Source organism: Aedes albopictus, chromosome 2 (assembly GCF_035046485.1).
Source record: "Aedes albopictus strain Foshan chromosome 2, AalbF5, whole genome shotgun sequence".
Classification (NCBI taxonomy): domain Eukaryota; kingdom Metazoa; phylum Arthropoda; class Insecta; order Diptera; family Culicidae; genus Aedes; species Aedes albopictus.
In genome coordinates this window covers 390,954,744-390,982,434 of record NC_085137.1, presented here as the reverse complement: position 1 = coordinate 390,982,434, position 27,691 = coordinate 390,954,744, and the positions used below count along the sequence as shown (strand labels likewise).

The following is a 27,691-nucleotide window of genomic DNA, read 5'->3' as shown; positions in this document are numbered from 1 at the left end:
ATTTGGTTCAAATCCGTGATGGTCGATTGCAAGCGGTCGGTCACTTGGCGTGGAATGACCCATAACTCAACGTACATATGCACAGATGGGTAAATCATTGGTTAAATTGGAAAAAATCCATAGCTCAGGTGAGATTTGAACTCACGACCCTTATTACATAATTATAATTATAATACACTTTGTCACCCTATATAAACAGAACAAAATAAACAAATAAATGAATAAATGAATGAAAAGACACAGTAGTTTAAGACTATCAGTAGGTCGGCTCTAGAGGCACGTTCTCCTCCATTCGGGAAATTTGTGCCATTAGTTTAAGACTAAGTATAAAATAAACATAACTCAAACACAAAACTGTGGAGACCAACATTTATTATACACATAGACATTTAAATAAATAATACAAGGATACAATATTCAAAAAAAACTATAACAATAACATGCTCTGAACCAACAACTAGCCTTTCCACCACACAGAGAATTGTTACCCAAACGGTTGGTACCAATTTTCCCCGAGTCGTATTAAAAAAAATCGAAGAAGTCGAGGGGTCGTGAGATCAAATCTCACCTGAGCTGTGGATTTTTCCCAATTTAACCAATAATTTACCCATCTGTACATATGTACGTTGAGTTATTTGAAATTCATAAAAGTTACAGTTAGTTATGTTTCTTGTGTGTTGGCGAAAAAATATACGGAAGAGACCAACAAGATTTGACTTCAGCAGTTTTTGCTATTAACATTTGCTATAAACAAATGTCTTTGTGCGTTTTTATTGTCAAAATTCAACCTATCTGTAACTCTTACATTAATAATTATCACTGAACTTTTTCAATAGTTTTCAAAAATTTAAATGTTTTGTAGTTCGTCTCAGAAAAAATGAAAACAATCGGTTGGGAAATATTTTAGGTATGGCAATCTAAAGTAGACAAGTTTGTATGGGAAACGGCTTTGGTTTATTTTTATTATCCGATGCTGTACATTGTAGATCAAATCGTAAATCGTAAATTTAATCGTTTCGGAAGTGTTGCCATTTTACATGCATTTCATTGAAATGAAATTTAAAAGTGTTTTAAGATTTTTCACAGTTTTTTGCACCAGAGATGATTTAAAATAATCCATTCAAAGTAAAATAAGGGGTGCCGGTTGAAATGTTACGGGAAACAAAACTTTTTCATTGAAAAATACAAGTAGCATGAATTAGAATTGTAGAATAAATAGGCTCCGGATTATATGACCGAACGCCATTTGGCCGAACGCTGTTTTGGCGAAAAAGGAATGATGAAGTGATCTGTTTCCTATATATCAGTATAAATCAAAATAATATCATATGATTCAAAGAAAGATTTTTTTGACAAAACAAATCCCCATGATTGAAAGACGGAAATATATCTGATGATTATATTGGCAGCTAGAATGTTATCCAGATTTTGCACACGCACAAACGGCCAAACGACCTTTTCGGCCAAATGATCGGATACCGAATAAATAAGAAGTTTTTTTTAATCATGTTCAAAATGAATGTAGTTTAAAATTATATACACACTCAATCCTGAATTGCCTGTTCGGTACTTTTTTGACGAACGGGACGTCCATATTTGCTTTGTTCTGTTCGTTTTCGCCCAAGGAAGGTTTATGAGCCAAAAAACATTGAGAAATAAAAAGTTTTTGGAAATCGATTTTTTATACGTTTTGCACGTCAAACAGCGCAGTAGGCAAGACAAAGTTTGCCGGATACAGCTAGTTTAAAATATATTTCGTTAGCTTGAATGAATATGAAGCCATATGTTAGATCAAGCCATGTATTGCGACATTTGCACCCATTTAGACTCGGCCGAAATTCATTATCATCACAGTCGAATTTCGCACACGACTTCGCAGCGACTGGCATACACAAGTTCGGTTGAGTTCACGATAGGGGCGTCGGGTGCACGACAGGTAAACAAAATAAGTTTGATTAGTGTGAAATTTCGCTTGGAAATGATGATTCAGTGGATTCTCAAATTATCACAGAACTCTAAACATTAATGAGAAACCCAATATTCTTGTATAATATTATGTTTTAATTAACCCACGAGCGATCGCGCTGTTGTATTTTGTACAACACGTTGAAAAAATCTCGCTTTTTGTACTCAGCATTAGCGTGGTGTTGACGCAGGTAGTCAACCGCGCGAGTTACGGAAGGTTAAGCAGGGCACAAGAGTTCCAACACCTCTAGCAGTTCTTTTACTTGACAGTTTACTAATTCATTCACTAATGCTTTTTTTGTGAAAAAAAAAAAATACATTTCGTCGAGAAAGATCCAATATACATTTTTCGTTGTCTTTCATTCGTCTGTCTGTCTTATGTTAACCTTGGTGTGAGTTCAGTTTCAGCTTCAGTCGGTGAAAACTTTTCGTCAAACGGAAAATTCTCCACTGGACCTCTTAATGTTTCGTATGTTGTCCGTGTTTCGCCTTTGTATATCGTGTGGCAGTTGCGAAAAAGCTCCTGGACCGACCCGTAACCGAATCCGTCAGTCTCTTGCAGAATACCCATGCGCTTACGCATCAGCTATCTGGGATCTTGATTCTCAAGTTGTACTCCCGGAATTTGAATATGATTTGACACAAAGTAATCGTTGATCGGCTCACACAAAAACTAACTTAGTGTTGGCCGCTGTTGAACATAACACGTGTTATGATTATTCCTCGATAACATTAGTTTATAAAGAGTTTCTTCTTCCTCATTTTTTTATATACGATTCATTGTTGAATTATATCTTGATACCTCCTAGACATCCTCGGCATTTCATCTGGAATTCCCTATGGGGATTTCTCCGCGAATGCCTTTTATGAATTAATGCAGATTCTTTTGAGGATTCCTACTTGGATTTCCTACAGGAGTCTAACATGGGTTTTCTTCTGGAATTCATTCTAGGGCATTATTTCAAGAATAATATCTAGGGATTTCTCCAGAAACACTTGAATTATTCCAACAAGAAACAACTGGTCAGTTGCATGCAGAAACTCCAAGAATTTTCTCAAGCGGAACTCGAACAGGATTTCTAATTTTTAAAAGCACCTCTAAAAAGAACTCCGGGAGAAACCCCGAAAGAAATTCCACTTTTGGAGGATTTTCACAACAAATTTCTCAAAGGTTCCGCAAGGGAACTTTTGTTGAACTTCCACAAGAAACTAGTCAAAAATTTCCTTAGCAACCGCGACGTGCAGTGCCCTATACAACGATTGAAGGGTGTTCCAACCAAATTGCAACACGGAAATTTGTGTATAACTTTTGGTTGCATGCATCAAAAAGGCTGATTTTTAAATCAGCAATAGTTTATTATGTGTAGATGATGCCGTCCAAATTTCATCGGAATCGGTTGAGTAATGAGAAATTTTGATTTTGGTTACACTATTGTCCGTGATGCAATTTAATTGGGCCACCCTTTAACAAGGCATCTAGTAAAAAATACACATGAAACCGGCAATCTATGTTCATTCAAACTCATGTTCGACTAAATATCCATTTGAATGTCCGAATGTCGTATAATATCTTCAAACAAACTTCGGAGCAAATATCTGTCCGACCAAATGGCGTTTTGATCAAATGTCTTACAGCTGGTCAGATTGACTCTTATTTGATAAGCTCCGCCAATATCTGGACGCTCGACGGAAGCTAACGTTCCCCTATTCAGGCCAATAAACTTAGTGTTATATTTCGATCATCATGTGCCACGCCTGGCTGGCAAGTTGCTACAAGTCAATGTCATTAAATTAGTTCGTGAACTGTCTCCATTGGTTTGTTGAGATTCAAGGACAAAAGGTTGTTGGCCTACGGTCTCCTATCTACTGTGATGAGGCTGCTATCTTCGGTATAGCTTCCGGTAGAGAAGCATTTGATATTCAGCCGCTGAATGCCAGTACAGACGCTGTTTTAGCCCGACCCTCCTTGGTGAACAAACGCTCGATTAGGTTCGATTCTTATCCGAAGTCTCGCGAAATTCATATTTTTTTTGTAGTGCAAAGTTTTTATTTATTGAAATCTAAAACAACATTGATATCTGAACTAAACAATTTGTTTCAAACTCAAAACGGCATGTTACTTTGTATACTTTAATGCTTTCTGCAATACAAATCGAATGACTATTATAAAACGGGTTAATCAAAATCTGAGATTCAAAATTTAAGAAGAAATAATAGATTAGGTAACATTTATTTTATAGATATAAAAGAATGTAATGTTGTAATGTTTTCTCTGTTATGTTCTTCACAATATCCACAGTAATATTGAGTCCAAGGTTCTAAGAAATCCAGAGTAATTTTTAAAATTCTTTTTTTACCAATTCGATCCTCTAAAGTTTGATATGTTTATATTAGTGATATGCTTAAATGTGTATATGTTAGCATAAGTAGGGGTTTTCATTATAAAAAATCGAGCAAACCAACGCTGGCTATTATTTTTGCTATGATCACAGTGAAATAGAAAATATTTATCTGGTTCTGCTAGTTCGAGCACATAAAAAATAACTTTCTCCTAGACAGTAGTTGAAAATTGCCCACTGATACGTCATTCAGCTGATTTCCTGCAAGGCTTCCTAATTAGATTACGCAATCTATACACCACCACTTGACTGTAACTGGATCAAATTACACGTTCGTCACGACTCGTCGCACTCTATGTTTAGCTCCGGTCTTTTTTCCCACAATTATCCACACAATAATGCAGCAAGCACACTTTTCTTTGTTGACCTTTGCCTTTGGGCATCCAGATGTATCGCACACTGTAATCCAGACTTAATCCACAACCAGTCAACGCGCACCAATTACACAACTGATCAATCCTTTTGAAGTTTCCACAACCACTGCCACCACCGATGAAGGACTAACGACGTTCCTGTCCTTAACGCTCGCTCACATCCTTTCGCGGCGGTTTCTCGCGACAAACTGTGCCGATTCGGGCGAGTGTACCCGGTAAATATTCCCTGCTTTCGTTCACCTGGCCACTACTGCGTGGAAATTGCGAGTCGTGTACGAAGGTAGGTACCGACCTACCTACGATGGGAAACAGGAAATGGGAAAATTCAAATGAACCATCATCCCCGTCGGTCGAATGAACTATTCAGGTGAGTGAGGAAGAGGGAGCCCTCAACATGGGTTAAGGGTGGGTAAGGCCGACCAGAGGGGGGCAGTTAACGTCACCAATAAGAAGAAAATCCTGTTATGACATTTTACCACCCACATAGCGGTACACCGGTGCCACCGCCGCCACAGGACTAACGTGTGATGCGATGTGAGATTTTTTCGCGTTGTTCATGACAGTGGGAAATGCTCTAACTCTTTGAATTGGCACAGTCTATGGATCTACAGCTTTTTCCTAGGCTTCGTTTCTCTGGTCTGCGACAGAGCCTGCCTGTTTTTTATATTTATAGCCTGCCTGTTTTTATATTTATTCCACATGAATTGATGTACTTTTCTTTTCGAATTTGTAGAATCATATATTGAATACAATAGACTACCACAAAGAATATCCAATCCACTCATTGACTCGATCGGAATTTGAACCAAGTTATCTTGAAAGTAGTATTGCTTAACCATAAAAAAACGATGGACGGTGTGTGAAACTGCGTAAGAGTTTCGAACTCTGCCATTCTTCGAGGTGGGCTGTAACATGTTGACTCACATTGTCCAAGATAGCTCTGGTCCTCACAAGATTCTATCATATACTTCCACGGGTCAGTAGATGGCAAAGACTGCCCACGCATCACACATGTCATATAAGAGTCACGACAGTGGAAATTTTTATTGTGTAGAAGTTACTGCGATTTACTTCTAGCATTGTGTTAGAAGTCAAAGTAACTTGTGTGCAACCAAAAAATGCACTGTCGTGACTCTTATGTGATGGGAAAATCTGCTCAACAGACACCCGAACAGGAAGGTCCGGGTAGTGTGGGGTTAAGGCCGTCTTCTACAACAAAAGTAAAAGCAAAAACTACTCTCCCCTCGACCCGCTTAACAACATTCCTATGGTCACCAAACCCTTCTGAAGAGACGAAGAAGGTATTGCTTCAGAGAGGGGCCAGTGCACATCGCACCCTCAAGGTTAGCTGCGTAGCCTGCAGCAACGAACATCGATGACTCGCTCTGGAGAGTCCATCACGGTAGCATGCTGGCGCTTAGCCAGTTTCCCAAGTGGTCCTCACCACTCCCTTTGTCCTCGGAAAGCGGGCAGGGTCAACCCCACGCCCGCGCCCAACGGTTTTGCAGACATCAAGAACTGATGCCTTCGTGCAACCAGATCTGCTAGGTATGACCTGCTAGGCAAGGGTATCACTACCCTTTAGGCCCTATCAGCTGCACCAAAAGGTTGCTAACAGTAGGATCTCCACCTTCCCCGGCCCTTACCGGGAACCCCTTCCCAACCGAGGACTCGGACCCAACCCTGTAGACCGACGCCACGACAGCAATGCAACCAGGACTTCCTCTCCGGGGCCACTTAATCGCTATAAGGGTGATCTACGAAGACGATGTGGGTGATAGCCGTTGAAACGGCATTCCAGTCAAACTCATCCCTACACATCCTCTGGGCAAGCATGCGGTCACGCATTGTGCGAAAACGTGAGCACACGAACAAAACGTGTTCCGCTGTTTCCTCTAAACCAGTACAAACCGGACATTCGGGAGAACCCGCATGCCCGAAATGGTGTAGATACTGTCAGAAGCAACCATGGCCTGAAAGGGCCTGTGTCAGATGGAATGGTACTTCCCCATCCATGGCACCTATTTATCCTACTATCTACCTTCGGAATCAACCTATGGGTCACCTTCCTTTCGTGGAACTGTCCAACGCGCGCTGCCATTTGACCATGGAGGCCATCTAGGTAGTCCTGCGTATGCACCTTGTGCCGCGCATTTCGAAACAGTCTATGTATTCCTATGTCCAGAGCGCGTCGTGTGACACGCTACGGTACGCGATTGCAACCCTCAGGCACATCACACTAGCCAGAAGCTTGCGCTTACTGGCGTACACCGCAGAGCTATTATACATTATCCGGGACACTCTTTTATAGGTGTTAACCTATCGATAAGGTGTTAACCTTATCGTCTATCATCACACCCAAGTGTTTGACGGAGCCCTTCGACGTGATAGTGCAATCGCCATATACTGTTCACCGCTTGTTGCTCCGACTTCCGGTTGTTCACAACCATCACCTCAGTTTTTTGGTGAGCCAACTCCAGTTGCCTGGATGTCATCCACGCCTCCACAACCTTGATCGTGTGGGTAGTAGTCAACTCCACTTCTTGCATCGATTCACCGTAGAATTCCAGTGTAATATCGTCAACAAAGCCGACGATCTCCACTCCCACCGGGAATTCTAACCTCAACACCATCTCGTACATGACATTCCATATCATCGGACCCAGGATGGAATCTTGCGGGACTCCTGTGCCTCAACATTCTATTGAGGATGATCTTTTTGAGCATCTTCCCTGTCGTGTTGATCAAGCATATTGGTCTATATGCCAACGGGTCTCCGAGTGGTTTCCCCGCCTTTTGCAATTGAACCAGGCTCTGCCTCTTCCAAAATTCTGGGAGAACTCCCTCGTCCAGGCATTTCTGTATAGCAGACTTGAACATCTCGGGACCCTCTGCAATATCTACTTTTAAGGCCAGGTTCGGTAGTCCGTTCTAAGGGACTTTGCTATCCCCGCAAGTTCCACATCGGTGACCCCCTCCTTATTGCCAGATCCAATCCCCGGCTGTCCTACGAAAGGAGGCCAAGGACTAGGGTCATGACGCGGAAAAAGCCCCTCGATGATTCCCTCCAATATCTCTGGCGATTGCTCTGTAGGAGCCATTACACCTTTCGTCTCGGCCATCACGATCCTGTAGGCATCGCCCCATGGATTCGCATTGGCACTCTGACAGAGACCCACGAAACAGGCCTTTTTGCTTGAATTTATCTTGGACTTCAGCGGGGCTTTGAAGCGGCGAGCACCACCCGCCGTTCGTTTCGCTCTTCCTGCAATCGTGCTCGCTGCATCCGCCGCCTAGCCCGTAGGCATGCGCGTCGCAGGACCGCAATCGCTCGAGTCCACCAGTTCTAGGGTGGACTCGCCTAGGCATGGTCGCATCGTAAGAACGCGAGAGCACCGCTACCAGCTCGTCGCCGACCAAGTAGGTTTCGCTCACGGCGGAGCGTCTCCCTAAATACCCCTTCGTCGAAGTATGATGTCTTCCACCTGCGAGGGATTGGCCTTGGCCTAGCCGCCTCTTCCTCTACACGTTGCCTGCTGTTGTTGTAGTCGATACTGTAGCGAACCGCCAGGTGATCGCTGTGAGTGTAGTTATCTTCTACTCCCCAGTTCGAACTACTTATTAGGCCAGGACTACAAAAAGTAACGTCAATAAACGTCTCCGCTCCGATCCGACTAAAGGTACTCTTAGTTCCGACATTGGCCAGGTCGACATCTAGTATGGCCAGTATCTCTAGCAGGATCTGACCCCGCTGGTTCGTGAAACGGCTTCCCAATTCCACGGTCCAGGCATTGAACCCGCTATTACTACCGGCATTCGCCCTGTTAGCACGGTCGTCATACAGTCCAGCATCTGCGTGAACTGCTCGATCGGCCACCGCGGAGGCGCATAACACCCCGTTTACTTTGGGGACCTTGGAGCGCCACCCCTAAATATCAACCGAAATCGCTCATTTTTGTACAGCTCACATATTTCAACTAGTAGATCACTTTCCACTTGAAAAATCATATCCCGGAGAGATTTTTTTTAAATTAGCCCCACCCTACTACCTCACTTTTACGAGTGCTTATGCGCGCTAACCTTTTAGACTTCGTGCGAAAGCAAAGGCCTCCGTCTGGATAACTTCGCAACCTTTTCTTTCGCCGGTTCCGCCGCTGCTGCAGTTTTCACGAATCTCACGTGATCCTGTTTGGAATAGTCCATCGACTTACGAAGTCGCAACAGGGCCGCTTTCAGGTCCTTGCTTAAGTTGGACTTCTTGGACGCAAAGTCGATGATCTACCCAAGCTGCTGCTCAGCCACCTCGATCGCGGACAGCCCTCCCCGGGTAGAGGCTAATGGCAAACAAAGGACAAAATAATAACTGGTTTTGCCATCATATCTCGTTTTGCCATTCTTCTGTTATTATGGAGGAATTCCACGGGGTCATGTCAGTCGATCCTGAGCGACCATTTCAAAAATATCTGAAACTTTGCACAGTTATTCAATTTCATCTAAATCGCCGTTTTTCGATATTAAACCTTCATATTCTCTCATGACTAACTTTTAAAAAGGGTGTATGCGAAAATAGTTCAAAAATATTCTAAAAGCTGTACAGCAAAAACGGATTGTTCGATTGTTATGAATTTTTCAGCAAAGTTAGATAACTAAATCATGATTCCTTAGAAAATATACACTGTAAAAAATCTCTTTTTTTACTTTAAAAAAATATGATCATTGTCACGAAAACTCAAATATCTCAAAACCCTATCTTTTTACCAACGTCAATTTTATAGGGGAAATGGCCCATTATATCAGCTATCTACCATACAATTTTGGTGATGGTAAACTGATAAACAAAAAAGTTATGACATTTCAAACATTTCACAATTTTTACATTTTGTAACAAAAAAATTTTTTTTTTCTGTGTAAATTATTTCGAGAATTTTATTTTGATGCTGATTTTATTGTAAAAGCTTTCGCCTGAATTAAACAAGTTTTTTTCATGATATTTTTGTTTGAGACGAACCAGCCAAGGGCTTAAAGTCTCTTTAATAAAGACAAATCAATCAATCAATCAATATTTTTGTTTGATTATTCATAATTACTATAGTATCTATTTGAAACTTAGACGCGATCCAGTGTTGATCGATCGATCAACGATCAAATCTGACTATACATGTCAATGGTTGCTACTCCGTGATTGATCTGAGCTGGTACCAATTGCACTGAGATCCAAATGAATAAGGGCTGGGACACTCCACTTATTTTCAAAGTGCAATTCTAGCAGCTCATACATTTTGGATCAATAACGGCGCCGGCCACGTCCTTATAGTCAGTTGGGAAGGGAAAGGAATGTTAGAGTGTGCTGATTGTTGCTACTAAAGACCGAGATCACCTCTGCATCCCCACAACCAGTACGGACTGGGGTATTTGTTAGACTGAAATGATGGGAGATCTGGGAGTCACCGTTGGGTCGGTGATGCGATCCATGGATATGGGGTTATTCATAGTGTTCGTAAGGTGATAGATTGTGTGTTGAATGAGGCGAATAAGGCCAAGCGGCACAGCACGCTTTGGTTGCATAACTTGTAGGCGTTATGTTATATACACTGTGCTGTGAGTGGAAATTGGAAGAAAGGGAAACGACTTTTTTCCAATTCGTTTCTGGTTCTAGCGATGGCTATGAACATATGAATATACATGAGCTGTATATATAGAGAAGAGAGAGAGAGAGAGGAAGTGGATATAAAGATACAAAGTAGGATGAAAGGGACGGGCCAGGGATTGAGCCCATGATCTTCTGCATATGAATCAGAAGTGGTAGCCACTAGACCACCAAGCCCGTCTTAGACGCGATCCAGTGTTGAGATCAAAAATATTGAGTGTCATACTTTTTATTGTACGTGACTGGTGAAAAAATCACTTGATAGTGTTGAAAAGCTGTTGATTATAAGAAAAATGGAATTAAACTTATTTTTAAGACAAAAGCTGTATAATAAATGTTTTATATTCGCGTATACGTCTAGTTTATCTGCAAAAAAAATACCTCTTAGAGAACAGACTTTATGATCGGAAGAATGCGAGTAACTTCAACAACAACAAATGCATGAGAGGTACATACCACAGACAAACAGACGAAACGCCTAGAACAATTTTCGTGAAAATCCATCGCTCAGTTCACACTACCACCACCTGGTGGAAATGTTTCACGAAACACTGCGTTGCGCAATATCGTCATCAGAAGGCGCTAGGTGAAACGTCAAACGCAAAGAAAAATGATGGGCGCTCTTCTGGTTATGAAAGCCACAACCAAGATTCAAAATGATCGTTAAAGGCGTGGTTAATGAAAATTGCGTCAGTGTTACGTTTGTTTGTCTGTATACATACAATGACAATGCTCACGAAAAAGCAAAAAAATACTACCGCTATGGATATTAAAAATGTTATAGTAAATTTTTTCTTCAGCCAAGCAAACAACACCAAACTAGTCAGTTAAAACTAATAAGTGATTTTGTTTATTATAATCTAACAAACAACATGAAGTTGCTTTCTCAACGGTCTTCAACTCAACGCTCTCTTGTAGACCGTTCGATGAAAAAAAAATGTTCAAAAGAGTTACGAAATCTCACCGAAAGCACCATAGATAAACTGAAAGAGACTGGTTATGCCCAAATGTCCACATTGAATACAAATTTACGCATTTGCACGTCCTGCCGTCTAGACTTTGACAAACGAGCCATCTGTATATCATCGGTAAAGCAAAGTGCAGGAAGTTGGAAAACAACAACAACTGAGAAATTGCCAGAAGAGCTAAGTGCAGAGAGTCATGCCACCGTACCATCAGCGAAATCTGTTTAAACAATTTAATCACGCCCCTTTTCAAAAATGCTTTGAAATATTCTTCAACATCTATATCTATTTCAATATTTTTAACGTTGCAAAACACGCTTTCAACATTCTCTTGAAGAAGAGGAAAAACACTTGTCCTCAAATGTAACAGCAAATTAATAAATAAACGACTAATGCGCGGAGGGCGTGATAAAATCGGAACATAACTGTACATATAATATACATAATGCATAAAAAAAACAGCTTGTTTTTCTCACGCAACGCCATTAACAATAATATCAGCATCAAACTGCGATTTCCGGCCGAAATAATTTACACTAAAACAATTTATTACTAAATGTGAAAATTGTGAAATATTTGAATTGTCATAACTTTTTTGTTTATTAGTTTATCATCACCAAATTTTTATGGTAGATTGCTAATACAATGGACCGTTTTCCCTAAAATATTACGTTGGTAAAAAGATAGGGTTTTGAGATGATTTTTGTTTAATGTTAAAAAGGTTTTTTTTTTCACAGTGTATATTTTCTTAGGAATCACCATTCGGCACCAACATTTCAAAAGGGCGTAACTGAATTTATAACCAATGCCTTCTCACAAATCTGTGGAGCGTATCCCATCTCTCTCGAGCAATCCACCAGCACAAATAGAAAGATAAAATCCTCATCTTTCGATTAATGGATGTGAATTGCGTGAGATGAATGAAATACGACCCACAGCTCTGTGAGAAGGCATTGGTTGCAAAAGCAGTTACGCTCTTTTGAAATGTTGGTGCCGCATTTAGTTATCTAACTTTACTGAACAATAAAATAAGCATCAAACTGCGATTTCTGACCGAAATAATTTACACAGAAAAAAATATTTACCAATTGTGAAAATTGTGAAATGATTGAAATGTTATAACTTTTTTGTTTATTAGTTTACCATCACCAAATTTTTATGGTAGATTGCTAATACAATGGACCGTCTTCCCTAAAAAAATTACGTTGGTAAAAAGATAGGGTTTTGAGATATTTGAGTTTTTGTGCCAAAAATTATATTTTTTCATGTTAAAAAAGATTTTTTTTCACAGCATATATTTTCTTAGGAATCACCATTTAGTTATCTAACTTTGCTGAAAAATTCATAGCAATCGAACAAACCATTTTGGCTGTGCAGATTTTTGAATATTTTTGAACCATTTTCACATACACCCTTTTGAAAAGTTAGTCGTGATTCAAAATAAAAATTTGATATCGAAAAATGTCGATTTAGATGGAACTGAAAAACTGTGCAAAGTTTCAGTTCAATAGAAAATCATGAATTAAAAAATTTCCTTAATTTTGATGCTGTTGCTTGGAATCGCTCTATGAAAAACTTAAAATGGCAAATCAATTGCAAAATATACAATCATAGCAAATCTTGTCATTGATATGTTATTCATGAATAATGCTAAATAACACATCAATAACAAAAATTACTATCATGGTAAAACTTGCAATTTAGCACCTTCTATAATGAATTGTATAAAATATCAAAACAATAACATAATTTACATTCCTAGCTAAATTTGCCATTATTTTGATATTGTGAGAAACTATTTATAAACATTAGGCACCATAACATATTTTACTCTTAATATACCATTAACTATTATTATATTGTATACTAGCTGTCCCGGCAAACGTCGTTCTGCCTGCCTACTGTGTTTTTTGACATGCAGCTCTACAGAAAAATGGCCCGCAAAATGGAATTCCAAACATTCTCGTTTTCGGTGCGTTCCTGGTCGATTTTCCCAATTATTTTTTGTACGAACACGTCGGAGCCCTTTACGAATGAAACACTGAAAGAATGATGTAGATTCGTTGGCCCGTTCTCGAGCCTATTCGTGACATACAAACACCATTCCATTTTTATTTATATAGATTTCAAGCATAACTTTTCAATTCGACGTATCTCGCAAAAGTAAACAAATCCGGATTCTCAGCTGTGTGTTTGATTCGCAATGGATTCGATTTGATGCACATCAATTTATGTTAATTTAGAACTCAACCAATTAAAGAGTATAATTTGTAAAATGACGTATCTATCTTTTTCGACGCAACGGTGGCTACGTTCATCAAAGTGAATTTGATTTTTAAGTTCGTTTCATTTTGAGTTTTAAATTTCCACAAAATAAAACTGTTTTTACATCGATTGATGAACTTAAATTTTATTGAAGAAAAAAAAGAAATAGCTCATTTTACCTTTCTTCTGCTACTTTGAAATAATAACTGAATCTACCATTATTTTAAAATTGAATTTGAACAACTAAACCTACCATTATTTTGATCGCCACATAAACAGCTAAATTTGTCCTTATTCTGTTATCAATAACTCAAGAATGTCATATTTTGTTATTCACCGATAACAGTTAATTTGGGTCTTATTTTGTTATCAATATCTCAATAATAACTTATTTTGTTCTTCAATTTAATCCGCATGCTTTACCATTACTTTGTTATTACAATGGCAAAATAAGTTATTTTTAAGTTTTCTGCTACCAAAATTTTGTTATTATTTTTGTTATTTTAACTCTTATTTCAAACTAACAAATAACACATTTTGCCATTCAAACATTCTGTTTTAATGGTAAAATTTGCCATTCTTTTGCCATTAAGCTCTACCCGGGTCATCAACCACGCTCCGTCCAGTATATCCACCAACTGGCTTGCCGGGGAATGGATCAGAGCTCCCATCGCTGGAGCTGCGTGCGCAGCTTCTTGCTCCTACCTCCTGTTTGACTTTGTTTACTGTACTTACACTGCAAAATATTTTTGCTGGTAATCAGCAAACTTTGCTGATTTTTTGCGTGCTGATTGCATTCAGTAATACAAATTACTGAGTATCAGCAATTATTTTTCAACTTGCTGAACCATCCAGCAATTTTGACAGTTAATCAGCAAAGTTGTGCTGAAATTCAGCAAAAATGTTGCTGAAATTCAGCAATTTCCTTTGCTGATTTTTGGCGTGCTAGAAGCATTTCAAAAATTTTGGTGTGTATGTTTAATAGACTGGCCCAAATACAAAAATGTCGAAAAATTCCAGGGGGCACCCTCTAGAATCTTGCCTTTGGATGAGAAGATCATCCTGTGAAAATTTCAGTTCAATTGGTTTAAAACTGAGCTGGCGCAAATGAGTTGAAGGTTTGTATGGGATCTTCAGTCCAAATATATGGGAAATCGGGTGACCTCCAGTCTCTCATTCAGCACGCTGGTCTAAAGAGTTTGATATGGCTCATAATTGAAAAAATAGTAGTTGGTACCCTAAGGAACAACTTTGTAGAAGATGGTATAATGATAAAACTTAATTTAGTTGCGGTTTCAGCTAACGAAAGCAGGATGGGGACATCTGCCCTCGTTTACTCTCGGTTGTTACATGCAGCACGTGTTTGCTGTTCGAAACTTGCGCGCTACATCATAGGCGGCTATGTTGTCCTTCATTTCAATTGCTCACGCACGTAGGCGGGTATCGAGACATTGAAGAATTACATAGCTGCCTATGATGTAACGCACAAGTTTCGAACGGCAAACACGTGCTGCATGTAACAACCGAGAGTAAACAGGGACAGTTGTGCTTATCCTGCTTTCGTTAGTTGAAACCGCAACTAACTTAAGTTTTGTCATTATATGGTCTTCTACAAAGTTGTTCCTTAGGGTATCAACTATTATTTTTTCAATTATGAGCTATATCAAACTCTGCAAACCAGCGTGCTGAATGAGAGACTGGAGGTCACCCGATTTCCCATATATTTGGACTGAAGATCCCATACAAACCTTCAACTCATTTGCGCCAGCTCAGTTTTAAACCAATTGAACTGAAATTTTCACAGGATGATCTTCTCATCCAAAGGCAAGATTCTAGAGGGTGCCCCGTGGATTTTGGCAACTTTTGTTTCTCGCCATACAAATGTGGGCCGGTCTAATGTTTAACCTTATAGCTAATCCCTCGAATAGCACGGGAAAAGAAGTCCACCACGCCAGAGCCCTGAATTAACGTAAAAAGGGACAAAATACTGTACTACACTCCAAAATTTTTGAAATGCTTCCAGCGCGCAAAAAATCAGCAAAAGAAATTGCTGAATTTCAGCAACATTTTTGCTGAATTTCAGCACAACTTTGCTGATCAACTGTCAAAATTGCTGGATGGTTCAGCAAGTTGAAAAATAATTGCTGATACTCAGTAATTTGTATTACTGAATGCAATCAGCACGCAAAAAATCAGCAAAGTTTGCTGATTACCAGCAAAAATATTTTGCAGTGTACCCCACAAGCTCCATTAACGATCGAGCATCTTTTTCACCCCCTCGATCACTCATTCCTCGGCACTGGTCGTTTGACACCTTGAATTGGGGTTAGTAGTCCTATTCTTAGCCGGCGACTACGCGGCTGACTCGCAAGAGAGGGGGCCCGGGACCGTAATCCCTGCTGCCCCAAAATATATGGTTGCTTGGGAAGAGTTGTGTGTAGAGCTGATACTACATCTCGAGTGCTGTTGTCCTTCTGACATTAGCTAGATTAAGGAGGTACGTCCCGAGCATCTGTCCACCAAGGAGGTGTGGCTCATTCAGCATCTGCACTGGTATCCAGCGGCTGAGTATGAAATTCTGTATCACGTCCACAAGAAAGTGTGGAGCTCGAAGAAAAAGTTAGGTGATACAGTTGGAGCGTAATCTAGCGAGCGTTGGACGTGTCTAAGGGTGGAGAACGGAAGCCGGAACCAAGCTATAGGGTGTAATATGTAAATGTAACAGTTTCTTTCAAAAATGTGTACCACGAAGCAAAAAGTATGATGGCCTGTATTCAGTAAGAATAACTAATAAACTCTTCGAACCGCCTACTTTACCACAAAATGCCACAACACATCATTTGAGCCACGGTGCTCCCCAGACCGTTATTATAAAATAAAAATCTCCATCCAATCGGTGCCCACCATTCGTTTTCTATGACTATCCTGCATGCCTGGGCAAAATTTTAAAAAAATCGTAGGGCCCATTTTTAAGTTAGGCCCTTTTAAAGGGCGTAAAGCCATATATTCAAAGAAATAATCGAAATATTTATGTGCTCAGCCAATATTTAACGATTTTGATGAAATATTTTCACGAAGAATTGTTTTGTATTGAGTACCAGTAGTATCAAACATAGTTTTGAATGATTTCTACCAACATGTGAAAAGGGCGGAACAATCATTGCACGTCTCAGCTTCTTCCGTCCCTCCTAGACGTATATCCATTTATTTATGAAAATATAAACCGTTATCAGATATAGGGGAGTTTGCTCTACCTATTACTGGTCAGAGGTTGCAGAAATTTGTAATGGTTGTTACGCCATTTTCAAATGCTAGTCTAGATTTTTTAATGAAAATGTGAACATTTGAGTGTTGTAATATGGATAATTGTACTCACTTAATTTATTGTAACGTGTATATTACAATAATTTCTGAACATCTATGTTGCTTGAACTAAGAATAAAACGCGGACAAAATTTCAAGAAAAGGAAAATATAAAGATTTCTAATACATGATAAAAGTGATGAAGAAATTTAAATAGAATTTTAGGGGATATAATAGAAATTGTATAAAAAAGTTGGAGCCTGGAAATTTTATCCATATAAGTTCGTTTTTACACATGAATGAAACACAAAATAAATACCCAAGTATGAGGCAGAGCAGATCCCAACAAAATATCTTATTCAAAGTAATGGGTTTGAACATATTTGCTACAAGATATCAATCGTTTAGCCAGTGTTCTATGTCTCTCGAGTCTAATAACATTTAATCATTCTCAAGAGTTGATAGTGATATCCATTACGATGTTTGGACATTCTAGTGTGAAGCACATGTGTTTTAAGACTGGGGCCGGGATCCCACTTCTAATGTATGTAAAGGATAGGAAAGTAAGCCATTTCGACTAGAAATCTTATTGGGCTAAAAGCTAGTTAAAACAGATAAAAAGTTATTTTCTTAATACCATGTCAATACATCTGATACATTTGCGTTGCGTTGCGTTGCGTTGCGTGGTAACGGAGTAATTCGTAGATTGCATACTGAAAGTTGTCATGTTAATACTTTAATACTCCTATTCTAATTGCTTATAGAATGCTATTTGGGAAGGAATAGCTATCCAATCAGAGGTTGAAGTAAAAAAGACATGAAAACTTCCATTGCCGGCCACGCCCATCTTCTCCGTTACGAGGATAGGAAAGGATGTGATGATATGACACCTACTTTACAAGAGGTCAGCGACTCACCGATACCCCCATAAGTGTCAAGGAGTTGGATATTTGGAATGGGTTGATTGGGGATTCACTATAAGCGAGTGATGCGGCAAGATTCGAATTGTGTAAGTGTATTTGAGTAGCTCATGTAAATGTGTTGGTGTGAGTGTGTGTTTTAGTATATTTAAACACCAACGTTGGGAGTGACGTAGCTAAGAGATTTTGTCACTCCATGGGCCATTTTGCTTCAGGGATGGGGCACAGGCATTTGGACCATGTGTCCTGGCTAACAAGCCTAGGCTTAAGCGCCATTACTCGCTCTCTGAAACGATAAGAAATACGTTTTGTGGATGGGAAGGGATAGGGAATGGAAGATCCTATTTATCGAGATGCCAGCGACTCACCGACGCCCCCGTAAATAGATAGGGAGATGGTACGGGAATGGGCTGTAATTCATTATGGTTAAGTTATGTGACAGGGTTATTATGAAATTATATAGGACATTGCTTCCCTTATGTGGCTGCAGATTTCATCCCACTAGAAACAAAGGATTGAAGCGCTGCTTGTTTTGTTTCTTATTTATGTAATTTTTTTGGTAGAAGTGAGCACGCATGAAAACAAAAAAAAAATGAATCGATCGCTTGTTTTCGAAAACGACGAATTTGAGGGCGTAACATTACATATGACAATCTTACCCTACAACTTATGCGTGGTAATGGTACTAAAAAATCTGTTCCACATCGGAACGAACTCACCAAGTTATCTGGATGCACATCTTCGTCCAAAGCACACAATATTTCTTTTCCTACAAGAACTGAAGTAATTCGACAAATACTATCCATAAATGGGAATTCGGCACCACACGGTGTGTCTGGTAGAACAAATTTATTACAAAAAAATGGGCATCGCTAATTTTTACGCTACGTGAAAGCTGACGCTACCAGCTTTCATTCAAGCCCAACATCGAAATATTCCATCGGGGGAACTTTTTCATACAAAAATTGGGTACGTTTGTTAAGTAGAAATAGGGATTAATTTGGAACCGTGCATTTTGTATGGGGAAAAACAGTATTCTGAAAAAAGTTGTTCGGGATCCCTCGGTGGATTTTTTTGGGGAACACGTTAAATGAAAGCTAGAAGTCCATATTTTCGAAAAACGGCGGATTTGGCGATGCCTAATTTTTTGTGATAAACCTTCACCATATGCACGCCGTGCACCAGCGAGAATGCAATCTGTTGGGAGAAAACTAGCACACTCGCGCCGATCAAGAGTTTTCACAAAACTAGCTCGAGGTAGAAAGGCGCGAACGGTTTCGGCACCACCGGGGATGCGATCTGCCGTGAGGCAACTACCACACACGCACCGACCGAGAATCTTCATGCAACTAGAAGTGCGAGCAATGTTGGCACCACTTGGGCACCACCGGGGATGCAATCTGCCGGAACTCGTGCTGACCGAGAGCTTTCACGAAACTAGCTCGAACGATTTCGACACTACCGGGGATGCAGTTTACCAGGAGAAAACTAACGCACTCGCGCCGGCCGGATGGAACTGCATGGAACTCACTAAGCTTCAATAAAAAATAAGTTAAAAACTAATTAATTATTGCTGTGTGCATTCGAAATGCAAATATCAAATGCGGGAGCACCAAATGCGGTAAGATTTTCTAACAAGTCCATGTCAATACATCTGATACATTTATACAAAAAGTTCTTATATTTGTTATAAGAAAAAAATGGATTTAAAGTTATTAATAAATCAACCATCTGAAGGAAAGAAGGTCAATATTCCGGTCCCTTAAATATTGAAAATATTGTGTAGACAAAAGTGGGAGGGGGTTAAGATGGCCACCGATTGATTTCTTTCTTGTTGTTATGATGTATTCTCACTTCTTACAAAAAAAAACAATAAAAATAATACACAAAACAGACCAGAACAAATATCTTACGTTGATTATGGATAGCGCCAGTTGAAATGAGCTGCGAAAATTATTGAAGAAACTACCCACATAAAATATGCAGAGTCTCTGTAAAAGTAGATATATACAGACTTGCTTCGGCATTAGAGTCTTTTTATTTGCAATACACGTCCACATAGTGTCAGCAATTCGGCATTTATCATACTCATACACTTAAAACCGCTTGTGGTTAGTATTACTATTCTGCGGAATTGAACCTAATACTCAACGCCATTGAATTTGAGAGGACTGCGTTTCGTTTCACTTCAACGATTAACATTAACTCAATTTCACCATGGCATGGCATCTTTTCACACTTAAAATAAACATTCTACGGCCAATCAGTTTCGAACAAAGCACCTTGTGATTATCGAATTAGTTGATAAAAGAGAAATCAAATCACTGTCAAGAGGCACTTGTGGTGTGATGATCATGTTTTCTCATAGTAAATTTAAACACATTTTTCAGTGTTGATTTTATTATTTATAATACACTACTTTCGTATTCAAGATACTACTTTAAATACAATATATACCTGAATAAATGCAATTGCCAATCGAAATTTATAAATCATCACATATTGGTGTTCCTGATTTTATACAGAATTTACTCGTTGTTTTAATTCTAGTATGTTAAGAGCTTAAAACAATTTAAACTCTTTTTCTACGCTAGCAAGATGCGATTCGCCCCAAATGAGCTGCAGTGAAACCTTTGGTTCAAACCTTACCCTGTCCATCCCTCAAAATGTGACCTTCTAACCTCGAATATTGTGGCTTCCTCTTATTACTAACAGATATGATTAAAAAGTTGTTATCGTGAGTATATTGTATATATTTAGTTCAAAAAAGATCTTCGGCTTCCTATAACGTTATATGCGATTGAGCCCCGAATAAATGAACTAGATAAAAAAAAAAAACTCTTCTTCCTTTTATTCTTACACACATAATGTGCATTCCCTTCATTTACTTATTTGTTTATTTATATTCACGATTTTCTTATCGTATTTGAACTTAAGAAGTTACAAACATTATTGAAATATTTTCATATAAATTCACATTTATTTATATCAATTAATAAAAATGTTCATATTTTCTTCAAAAAGTTCAACAAAAACTATGCCAAACATATCTAATACTCAATGCAATACAATTCTTCTTGAAAATATTTCATCAAAATCGTTTAAAAATGGCTGAGTACATAAATATTTTGATTTTTTTCTTTGAATATATGGCTTTACGCCCTTTTAAAGGGCCTAATTCAAAAATGGGCCCTACGATTTTTTTCAAATTTTGCCCAGACATGCAGGATAGTCATAGAAAACGAATGGTGGGCACCGATTGGATGGAGATTTTTATTTTATAATAACGGTCTGGGGAGCACCGTGTTGAGCGTATAGGGCACTGCATGAAATTCTCTCCTTCTCTTTCACTCTTACAGAAATTTTGTAAACAACAAGGCCAAGAAACTTCAAAATCCCATACAAAATCAAAACAATGCAGTGCCCTATAGGGCTGTTTGCAGATCAGAAGTAATTTCTCAGCCTATCTTGATGCATGGGAAATTCCTTGCCTGATTCGCTCAAGAAACCGTTTTTTCTTCGATCGCAGTACGCAGTTGCGAAGAAATGACAGTTCAAATGGCAGTCACCGTAGAAAGTTTCTGCCAGAAATCAGTCAAGAAGTTTCTTTGGCGATTCCTATTGAACTCGAAACTGGGCTTAAAAATGAACGCCTTGTGTCGGAAAATCCATCAAATGAACCCCCACAGAAAAAGAGCTTGGGTTTATGCGGTTTCCAACTACCGAATGGCGCGCATGCACCGGGAAAATGCAAACGCTTTCCACACTCACTAGAGGTATTTTCCATTGCAACAGGTTGCCTTTCAAAACCACAAACATTGCTGTAAGGGGGCTGGACTTATCAAAAAGTTCATCCACACGGATGATACTCACAACTTCATACAGAACAAAAGATTCCCCCTGGTATTTAAGTTTTATCGCGAAATCATCAAATTTATAATCACAAAATCTAGATGTTATTCTGCGAAAAGGTGGAAACAGACTCATTTTCGCGGACAGTCAATTTTTGCTTGCGGTATAAAACAGTCATCCACATGTCTCCCCTTCTACATTAGACCGTCACGTCAGGCAATGACCGGTGGTGGTTGTCGCTTGGCCGTACGTAGGTAAATATCCATCATCCATCGATGCTAATCCGTTTGTCAGCCTATCTGGCCCGAGAACGAACGAAGCTTGTTATTTTGGAATTAAAATTAACCGAAAACCATTGTCGATTCAAATTAATACGCGCGTCTTCTTGATGTCTGATGTGTCTGATGTCGGTTGGGGCAGTATTATTCATGGCGAATCGATTTAGAGGATATTGTCGTCCGTCTGTGTGGTGTACTGAGCGAACAATGATTGATCCCGGCCTGTACAGAGTGATAGTGCCCTTATTAATCGTAAGCTGGCATATAAATACATCCTGTTTACAAATAAATTATTATGACACCAACTGTTTCCGACCTTTTTGCCACACTACTAAATATCTAATAGTGCTTGAATTTTCAGTTTTGAGTAGTATGCAAATGGGAGCTCTGTGCATAAATTTGGAACAGATACCCTACCTACAAATAATGCAATATTTGTCCAATCTGATTGAACTACTCGTATACACGGTATGAAGTTACCAACTCACAGAGATAAACGTGAGCGTCGAGACTGCTGACCTGGTGGTGCACATGCATGCAGGAATATATAAGTAAGACAACAACGTTTGATTTTCCTCTATACGGTCAAGGGTTTTGACCGCAGATTAAAATTTATCCGATTTCAAACAAGCTACTGGATATATTCCGAAAATAAATCAATCTTCAAGTTATTCATAGTGATTCCGGTTATTTGGCCGAGAGTGTGCGGTAGTTCTAGTTCGGCAGCAGCAAAGCATCGCGCGCTGGCTTTGCTAGATTTTTGCGTTTTTTCTCTTTTCTCTGCGGGCTCCGACGACGGGACGCCAAGCAGTCAGTAGTGTGCGGTAGTTCTAGTTCGGCAGCAGCAAAGCATCGCGCGCTGGCTTTGTTAGATTTTTGCGATTTTTTCTCTTTTCTCTGTGAGCTCCGACGACGGGATGCCAAGCAGTCAGTAGTGTGCAGTAGTTCTAGTTCGGCAGCAGCAAAGCATCGCGCGCTGGCTTTGCTAGATTTTTGCGATTTTTTCTCTTTTCTCTGTGAGCTCCGACGACGGGATGCCAAGCAGTCAGTAGTGTGCGGTAGTTCTAGTTCGGCAGCAGCAAAGCATCGCGCGCTGGCTTTGTTAGATTTTTGCGATTTTTTCTCTTTTCTCTGTGAGCTCCGACGACGGGATGCCAAGCAGTCAGTAGTGTGCGGTAGTTCTAGTTCGGCAGCAGCAAAGCATCGCGCGCTGGCTTTGCTAGATTTTTGCGATTTTTTCTCTTTTCTCTGTGAGCTCCGACGACGGGACGCCAAGCAGTCAGTAGTGTGCGGTAGTTCTAGTTCGGCAGCAGCAAAGCATCGCGCGCTGGCTTTGTTAGATTTTTGCGATTTTTTCTCTTTTCTCTGTGAGCTCCGACGACGGGATGCCAAGCAGTCAGTAGTGTGCGGTAGTTCTAGTTCGGCAGCAGCAAAGCATCGCGCGCTGGCTTTGCTAGATTTTTGCGATTTTTTCTCTTTTCTCTGCGGGCTCCGACGACGGGACGCCAAGCAGTCAGTAGTGTGCGGTAGTTCTAGTTCGGCAGCAGCAAAGCATCGCGCGCTGGCTTTGAAATGTGTACAGGCCGCGTTTTCATTCGGTCGTCGTCGTCGTCTATTTGACTGCTCATCTTCGTACGGGGCGATTTATGATACGATAAATGCAACATCAACATTTTTTGCGATTTTAGTCAACAGACATTGAAATGTTCGTCACGTCAAGTGTCGGCCCAAGTTCCAAAGCCACGTTGGTTCAAATCACTTTATTTTCTCTTTCGTTAATTTTCGCACTTCGAAAACTATCTGAATGGTTCGTCATCTTCGATGTCGGCATGTGTTTTGTTTTAGTCCAAATGAAAATAAGTGGTTTGATATTAATAGGGTTGCATGAATCACTCCACTTACCAAAGTGAACTCATATCATGCGCCCTTTCCCCTCCCCACTAACAAAAAGTCCTTCCCATGACAGACGTGGAGACGCAGAGGTGATCTCGGTCTTTAGTAAGCAACGCACGTCATAATAACATTCCTTTCCTTCCTCGATGACCGTAAGGACGTGGCCGGCGCCGTTATTGACCTAATAAAGTTTGGAATTCTCGAAGATGCACATTGAGGACGGTAAGCTACTCCCAAGCTCCGTCTGTTGGTTCCTTGTGCAACTTCGATTGTTCTGGTCAATCACGGAGTAGCAACTACGAATAGTACGGTCATCTATGCTCATGCTCATGCTCATGTGATTCCGGTTATTTGGCCGAATGCCATTTGATCGAATACCGTTTGGCCGAACGCCATTTGGCGGAACGCCGTATGGTCAAATGCCATTTGGCCAAAAAAGGAATGATGAACTTGAGTGATCTTGCCACTGTTCCCTACATCAGTACGACTTTAACCCTCATTGTGCATTGGAACCGTCCACTACGTCAGCGAGCTGTTCTCAGCGTGATGTGTTGGAAGGTTAAAGAACAGCATATGATTTTATAAAGGAAAAATCTTTAATTGAATATTAGCAGTCTAACCGCAACTAATCCCTTAATGCTTAATAGTAAAACTATGAAGTATCGCCTATGATTAACAGATGAAAATATTTCTGAGAAAATTTTCTGATTATATTAGCAGCAAGATTGTTTAGGAGCTCCTAATAGGTAAATCTTTACATCTTATAGATTCGATGTAAAAAGTAGAGCCTTTAACATTGGAAGAAGGTGAATTCTACGTTGGAAATTTGACCAGCCATTTAGCATTTAGAATCTTGAAATTTATTAGATAATTGTGCAAATAATTTTACACAATTATTATTGGCACACCTCGCTCCCTGCGTTTTCTCACGGTTACCCCGACAACGACTTTTTTCCTCTTTGTTATGATTTTGTAACTCGACGTTTGGTGAATTAAATTGATGGTTGCTAAGTACAATTTTTCAAAGCCTTTGACGTTTCGCAGTCTTGTTGTTTACGATTTGAACATGGAGAAATTTCGTTCGCTCCCTCAGTGTGATTGAAAAAGAAATGTGTTGTTTGTGCACGTGGGAAAATGACTAAATTTTTTGCGTGGGTTTCTGAGGAAAATTATGACTGAGAGACTCTAATAGAGTTCTGGGGTGTTCCGAGTAAAATGCTGATGCCGACGACAACCTTGTGGAGTTCTAAAAGAAATACTGTCCTATGGGACAAAGCTTTACGGAGGATTTATGGGAACTAAATAACACAAGTTTACAAAATAAAACGAAAGTCGTGAACTTCTGTGCTGATTTCGAAACCGACCTTCAAAAAATTTTAAGTAGAACAGTTTTTGAGTTTTAGCTCAATATCGAGTTTTACAACTTTTCAAAATATGTATTTTACTAAAATTCAAATATATTGCGTTTTGTTCAACCAATTTTAAATCTTTTGTCATCAATTGAAAGCTGAATACAATACCCTTCGATCATATGAATACAGGTTTTGCGTCAGATTGATGAAATTCAAGATATTGGCGAGCTTTAGGGACGATCTTCTTAAATTTTAGCAAAATTTCCAAAATTTTTTGAAGAAATGTACTTTATTCAATGAGAAAAAACCGACTTAAAAATTATTTCTCGACGTTTAGTTGACATATCATATGTAGGCAAGTTACAGTAAAAATTTCAGCTCAATCGAAGCATTGATTACGGAGAATGCGATGTTTGAAGTGAGCGACTTTGCTTAAAAATAGAACAAAAATCGATTTCAAATCATCAACCTTGTATGGAAAGTCGAAAAAATGTCCGCTCTACTGTAATTTTTTTCTTTCGCGTTTTCGAACTCAGGGCATGATTCTACACCAAAAATAATCATCAGCTTACCGAGTTCAAAAATGCTGTAAACTAGTGTAATTAAGGAATATTTTTGGTGTTTTTTTTTTTTTGCATTCTGTAAGAAGGTTCTTGAAGTTCCGCAGAAGATCATCTTGAAATTCTTTTAGGAGTCCCACTGAAGATTCAGCAAGACTTAATTTTGGGTTTTCGTTAAATGTCAAGGAAACCCTCAGTGAAATACTTTACAGGCATCTCGTGAGAATGGTTCTATGTAATCTCTTGGAGCTCCCTAAAGCTATATTTACGCATCTTCAAGGGCTTCAAGGAATCCTTCAAAAATCTGGAAATCCTCTTGGTAATCTCGTACGATTTTATGGGACTATTCTTGAAATTCAATAAAAAGTTTTCGTTTAGATATCTAGTAAATTCATCTATAAGTTCCTTTTAAATCCGGATGTTGCTACTCGACAATTTCTTAGGGCGTGTATTTAGAAGCTTCTACGAGAATTATACCAACTTTTTTTTCTTTCTAAAAACTTTTTTTCTGGACTGCCCATAATCGCATAGTTGACGTAACCACCATTGACAATGTCAGCACTCACAAGCTAATATCTATCAAATGTGCATGATTGTGACCAGTTTTATTCAATAGAGCACAAGATCTAATCACTAGCTATATATCGACGTGAAATAAAATCATAAACTTTTCATTAATCATTGTTAAAGTTTCAAAAGTGTGCTGAAAACTACAGTGGCGCTTACGTCAACTATGCGATTATGGGCAGTGGAGTTCCCCCAGTACTTCTTCCTGGGAATACTTTAAAGTGGGTTTAGGGTTTCATCAGGAGTTTTTGTGGGATTCTTCAAAAGATTGCTTCTTCAACATTTTTTAAAGAAATTGTTTTGAAATCCGCTCAAAAATTTCCCCAGGAATTTCTTGGGAATTCATTCTGGGATTCTAGCTTAAACCCAGTCAGATATCTTGTTTTAATCCTTTAGTTGTGTCTTCTAGGAATACTCCAAGATACCCTAAAAAAACCTCTAGCAATAATTTATCATCAGAAGGAATTCTTGAAGAAATACCAGACTAGACTCCTGAAGGAACACATAATTTCTCAAAGACATTCCAGGGAGGAATCTACAAACGGCATTCATAAAGGAATCCCCAGAAGGACCTTCTGGAGAAAATTTCTGCTGAACCCAACAGGAAAGTCCCCTCCAGATGGCATTTCTGAAGTAATCCACAGAAGGAGCTCCTAGACGAATCCCCAGATGGAATAACTGAAGGAAGGCCCGGAAGGAACATTAGTAAAGTAGCCCTAACACAAAAAAGCTAAAACGAAAGTAGATTATTCGGAATGATTATTCCGTGTCATGTATTTCCATCACTGTGACCAACTTTTGATCTATTTTGGTTTATGCCCCTGATATGTTTTATTCAAAATGGCGTCACCATCGTTTGATTAATAGCATTAAATCAGCACGGTTCGACATTTCGAATGAATTGCACTACCGTACTGGGTGTTGTTCTCCAAATGTCAAAAGGTTCTATAGTTATAACAGCCCTTTGACGAAGTACTTCCGAGTGATTACTTTTTTTCGGATAAATGAGACTCAAAATCTCCCGTCAAATATTGGTACGATTTAAGGACAAACGCCTTGAAATCCCACTTCAATAGTGCATCAGAACTTCAGACGCACAAATCTCAAGACGCAAGCTTTAAACAACAATGCATTTTATTATTCTGATCTTGCTCACTTGTAATTAGCTTAAAATGAGAAGCTCAGGTGCGCTGGTTTTGTTTAGAGATTTGTGCCCTCGAAATCGTGAGTAGGTGCCAAAGTCGGCCATTGTGGCGGCCATGTTGGGATTCTAACAAGTCTGTCCTTAATTAAGATTATTAAATTTCCCGCGAATCTTTTTGCCATGAGACAATATTAATTTATTTTAAAT

General features: G+C 39.3%; 2 protein-coding genes across 6 annotated transcripts in view; both read right to left on the bottom strand.

The window, feature by feature from the left end:
* The window catches only part of LOC134288404 (uncharacterized), a 250,015-nt gene that overhangs the window by 38,099 nt on the left and 184,225 nt on the right, over positions 1-27,691 (bottom strand). The gene's annotated exons all lie outside the window — the stretch shown is intronic.
* Positions 1-27,691, bottom strand: part of LOC109404937 (protein cycle) — a 161,339-nt gene that overhangs the window by 100,323 nt on the left and 33,325 nt on the right. For 2 of the 5 annotated variants that reach the window (XM_062853199.1, XM_062853198.1), the window contains exon 1: positions 4,732-4,903. The exons of 2 other annotated variants lie outside the window; for them this stretch is intronic. The gene's annotated coding sequence lies outside the window, so the exon portion shown is untranslated. Of the gene's footprint in view, positions 1-4,717; positions 4,904-27,691 lie in introns of those variants that run through there. One more of the 5 variants, XM_062853200.1, reaches the window with a different exon arrangement.